Consider the following 6000-nt stretch of genomic DNA (forward strand, 5'->3'; position numbering starts at 1 on the left):
TTCACTGACCAGAGACTGAACCAAAGGCTTGGTAGTGAAAGAGTGAAGTCCTAACCACTGGACATCAGGGAAGTCCCAGCAACTATTTTCTGTTCTGAAACTTTTTATCTCTAAAATGTTAAACCTTTAAAGGTCAGAGCCTTAGGAAGGGGCTGTCATATATATTTCAGGTTATAGGCAATATTCTTTACAAAGATGCAGGGTCAGCATAACTAAGAACAGGCAACAGAGCACAAGAGTCCGAGCAGAAGGAAGAGATTCCAGCATGGAGTCAGGTTTGTTCTCTGTGATAAGAACTGTGAGAAATTAATTTTGGTTGTTTAAGCCCCAGCAGTGTATGGTATTCTGTTACAGCAACCTGAACTGACCAAGACAGGGATTGGCACCTTCTACTTTCTGCATTTTGGAATACCAGCTCTTAGTTCCCTGAGATAACATGTAAGAAGATGGACTACCCTGCAGGAAGAGGACACATTTCAAAGCCCAGGGACTGCATAGAGAGGAGGGGGCCCCAGTTGAGGCCAGCCTCCCTGCAATCCCTGCCCAAGTGCCAAGCACATGAATAAAACCACATTGGATGCTCAGGAGCAGCCCAGACACAAGCTGAATACCACCAAGCCATCTCAGTCACTGCCATGTGGAGAAGAGAATTCTTCTGCTGAATCTTGCCAAAATTGCTGACTCACAAAATCTTGAAATATTATAAAATAGCTATTGTGGTAAGCCATTAAGCTTATTTTATTTTGTAAACTTGCTATTTTGTAATAATCGTTGCAAAATAGTACAGTTCCCATACTCTTTTTAATTGTTTGCTCAAATGTTAACACATAACCTGACACATAACCCAAGTACAATCATAATAAGTCAGGAAACTGGCATTAATGCAATGCTATTAATTAATTTACAAACTTTGTTTCATTTGCCTGTTTTTCCACCAATGTCCCTTCTCTGGTCCAGATTGCATTTAATTGTTGTGTCTCCTTTATTCTCCTACAATCTGGGACAGTTTCTCAAACTATCTTTGTCTTTTATGACTAACACTTTTGAAGAATACTGGTCAATTATTTTGTAGCCTCAATTTAGGCTTGCTTAATATTTTCTCATAGTTTAAGTTGAGATTATGTATTTTGGCAAGAAAATCAGAGGAGTAATACCCCTTTCTCAGTGCATCATATCGAGGGGCACATGATGTACACAATGCTATTAATCATTTGGTTAAGGTGGTTTTTCTACCATATAATTATTAGTTTCCCTTGGAGAACAATCAGTATTTGGTGGGAAGATACTTTGACATAATGTAAATATCCTCATAATACTCTCATCCACTTATTTTAACATCCAGTTTTGACTGCAACAATAAACCACATAGTTATGAGATGGTTTGTTATGCAGCAATAGATAAATGGCAACACAATGATAGCATTGCCTTTTTTAAGGTCTCAAATTATTAAGCTTATAACCCTCATACAGTCACATAGCAATTATTCTTTTTTTTTTTTTTTTGGCCACACCATGCAACTTGCAGAATCTAACTCATGCCCCCCTGCAGTGGAAGCACAGAGTCTTAACCACTGGAGCACCAGGGAATTCCTCAGCTATTCTTTTTTTTGTCTGTAGGTACACCCATGTCCCCTCCCTCCATTCCATCTCCCTCCCCATCCCACCTTGCTAGATTGTCACAGAGCCCCTGTTTGAGTTCCCTGAGTCTTACAGCAAATTCCCTTTGCCTATCTATTTTACTAAAATAAGATATTGAGGAAAAACAAATAATCACACTAATCTTTAAATCCAATCTGTTTACAAATCATAGTAGTTACATATTCACAGTTTTATTTACCTTCTTTGAGTATTTTGCACAATGCTTTTAAGACAGTGGACTGAAGAATTATTGAAGAAATCAGCACTGCCTCAATTGCTTTCTGATGCGTCCTTGTGAGGCAGTGAATAGATTTCATAGACAATACTGGCTCCTCAACGCTGCTTCAATCCTGACAATGTTTCTGGACAAATATTTCCATGGCAGCTGATCACAGAAGTGGGGTCTTCACCTCCCCCCATAATTATACCAGTATCCAAAGTCATGTTATTTCCATCTGCACATTTACAGATAGTGTTAAGACCTGCCCCACCCCACCCACAGGGTCCAAACACCAGTGAACTTGTAGAATCACGTTCTTTGAAAACTACATCCTCCAATCCCAGCTTCCAAGGTCATGGCCAAGGCCAGGGCTGGATGATTTGCCAGTGATGCTAAATAGTCTCCTCTAGTCCCTGGTAACTGCCAAGACCAACCTTCATCCAGTTCTCCTGAATGTCTTTAATCAATGTCCTTGGTGCTCAGCAGCCTCTAGATGAAAGGCATGATGACTTGTGACACCTCCGGCTATAGCTATTGGTTTTTGTGTGCTTTGACCTGGAGCCCACATTATGCATGACTGCTCTCAAAGGCTTTCTATTGTAGGTGATCAAAGGTTATGGCAGGAACAAAATGCCTGCTCATCACATCCATGAACAGATGGTCAGCTCTGAGTTGACCATCCAGGTGCACTCAGCACCTTAGGAGACCAGACTACTGTGGAGAGTGGATAGGTCAGTCTTGCAACAGGATGGTATGGTGGCAGTCCCCAGGAGTAAAATGTTACCCTCAATTTTCTTATGCTTGACTTTGCTCATTTAACAAGAGATGCTACAGATGATTCCTTTTCAGTGTATATAGAGCTATGTGATTATATTAAATAACTTCATTGACTTTAAGTGATTTCTACTGTTTCACTATTAGAGACAGTGCTGTAGTGAGTGTCCTTGCATATCTATCCATCTTTGTATGTAAGAATCTATGTAGAGGAGAGGGAATTCAAAATGGTGCGGCAAGGTGGGGCTTCCCTGGTGGCTCAGTGGTGAAGAATCTGCCTGCCAAAGCAGGAGACATGGATTCAGTCCTGGTCTGGGGAGATCCCATGCCGTTGCACAGGGCAACTCAGCCCGTGTACATAGCTACTGAGTCTGTGCTCTTCTTGAGCCAGGGAACCTCAACTATTGAGCCCAGGCACCGCAGCTGTTGAAGTCCCCATGCCCTAGAGTCTGTATTCCCTGACAAGAAAAGCCACCGCAATGAAAAGCCCTCGAAGTGCAACTAGCCCCCAGAGCAAGTAGTCCCCACTTGCCGCAGCGAGAGAAAGCTTTTGCACAACAAAGACTCAGCACGCCAAAAATAAATAAATAAAAATGATTAAAACAGTATGGTGGTTCCTTAAAAATTTAAATATAGAATTACCATATGATCCAGTGATTCTACTTCTGGGCATATACCCAAAAGAATTGAAAGCAGGAATTGAAACAGATATTTGTACGTTCATTTTCATACCCTCACTACTCCACAATAGCCAGAAGGTGGAAGCAACCCAAGGGTCTATCAACAAATGAATAGATAAATAAAATATGGTCCATACATACAATGGAATTAAAAAATGGAGTTCAGCCTTAAAAAAGAAGAAAACTCTGGCACATACTACAACATGGAAACAACTTGAAAACATTATGCTAAGTGAAATAAGCCAGTCATTAAAAGAACACATACTGCATGGCTCCACTTACATGAGGTAAGTGGAATAGTCAAACTGTTAGAGACAAGAAGTAGAATGGTAGTCAGTAGAAGCTTGGGGAGAGGTGAATGCATATGGAATTTTCATGAAAAGTTTTTATAGGGCTTCCCTGATGGCTCAGTAGTAAAGACAGTGAAGTTTCTCAGTCGTGTCCGACTCTTTGTGACCCCATGGACAATAGCCTGCACCAGGCTCCTCCAAGCATGGGATTTTCTAGGCAAGAGTACTGGAGTGGGTTGCCATTTCCTTCTCCAGGGAATCTTCCAGACCCAGGGATTGAACCCAGGTCTCCTGCACTGTAGACAGACGCTTTACCGTCTGAGCCACAGTAGTAAAGAATCCACCTGCCAATTCAGGAGACATGGGTTTGATCTCTGATCCAGGAAGAACTCCCATGCCACAGAGCAACTAAGCCCGTGTATCACAACTCCTGAAGCCCGAGTGCCCTAGAGCCTGTGTTCTGCAACAAGAGAAACCACCACAATGAGAAGAAGCCTGAGCACCACAACTAGAGAACAGACCCCACTAGCAGCAGCTCCATGGCTAGAGAAAAGCCTGCACAGCAATGAAAACCCAACATAGCCAAAAACAAGCAGATAACATGTTTGTAAAAGGTTCTGTAGATGGATGGTGGTGATCGTTTCACAGCAATATGAATGTACTTAATGCAGCTGAACTGTACACATGAATATGGTTGGAATGGTAAGCTTTTTGTTGTGTATATTTTACCAGAATTTCAAAAATGTATAAAACACTATAAAACAATGGGGGAAAAGAAGAATCTATCTAGAGGATAAATTCCTGGATTTGAAATTGTGGGGACAAAAGATACATACATTATTTACCTTGAGAGATATCACATTGCCCTCCAGTGTGCACTCATACCCGCAAGAGGGACTATTTCCACAAAATCTTATCCGATCAAGGAATTATCAAATTATTTCATCATTGCAGAGTTCTAAGCTGGGGAGGGAATTCAATAGGCAGTTCTAAAAGATTCCCTTGGCTGGTGTGTGCAGAAGGGGTTGGGTGTGGGCAGGAGGAGAACCAGGTGGACTAGTTAGGAGCTGCTTCAGGAGTCCAGGGCTGGGGTGATGGCTTCTGGGACCAGGAGGGTGGCAGTGGGGATTCATTCAACAAAGCAATTCAAGGTTAATTGAGTGACTGACTACCACGTGCTGGGCCCTTCTAGGTGTTGGAGTTAAAACAGCGAACCAAAGTCCCTGCTCTCATGAAGCTGACATTCTAATAGGAGGAGAGGAGGGGAGAGAAAAGAGATAGTTGGTGATGTTGCTCTGAAAAATTAAAACAGTGTAAGGGGAGGTGATATTTGATCAGATACCTCAGTGCATTGAGGAAAGGAGAGACCTGAGGATATGGAGGGGCATTTTGTGTTGGTCTCAGCCTATCAAGCAATGCTGTGGTTGGACCAGCCCTTGTGGTTCTTATTATGATTGCGACACCATTCAGCAATAACCATTGGGAAACTTTGAAAAAAATAAAGGCTTGTTACTTACAGGACTTGGAAATCACACAGCACCAGGGACTACACAGCAAGGTCATGTGTAGAGAGACAGAAGCACGTGTGAGCCTGGGGTTCTGCTTTGATTGGGGTCGAGGCGGGGGACCTAGATTTTCATGGGCTCACTGTTTATTGGTGAATTTAAAACATGAGAACAAAAATTTAAAGCATGGAAAGAGAAAAAACAAGTGACCCAAACAGTTATCAAATTCAACCAACATCTCTAAAACAAAAGAACCTCAGTGCAGGGAGGCAGCCTGGCTTTTTATCCGGCAATGTGTTTATTCTAGATAACTGTCTTTGAATGCAGGAGCCAAAAATCTTTTTATCTTTTCTGTGAAGGGGACAACTGAATAGACTTCCTGCTGCTGGTATGGATGACATGGTGATGGCCACTTGATAGAAAGGCAAACCAAGGGATTTCCCTGCCAGTCCAGTGGTTAAGACTCCATGCTTCCATGCAGAGGTAGTGGGTTCAATTCCTGGTCTAGGAACTAAGATCTCACATACTGCAGAGCAACTGAGCCCACTTCACCCACAACTAGAGAAAGACTGCAATGAAGAGCCCACATGCCGCATTGAAGACCAAGTGCAGCCAAAATTTTAAAAAAAGAAGACAAACCGGAACTCAGAAAGAAGGTACATCCAGCAGCCATGATTTGACAACAAAAATTGTAATAGAGAAAAGATGGCGGGTTTCTTTATTTTGAAGCTAACACTGAAAGAAATGGCAACCCACTCCAGTACTCTTGCCTGGAGAATCCCATGGACAGAGGAGCCTGGCAGGCTACAGTCCATGGGTTTGCAGAGTTGGACATGACTGAGCGACTAAACAACACTGGGATCATAGTAAACAGCAAAGGTGAGAGGAAAGGT

This window comes from Bos mutus, chromosome 15 (assembly GCF_027580195.1).
Source record: "Bos mutus isolate GX-2022 chromosome 15, NWIPB_WYAK_1.1, whole genome shotgun sequence".
NCBI lineage: Eukaryota > Metazoa > Chordata > Mammalia > Artiodactyla > Bovidae > Bos > Bos mutus.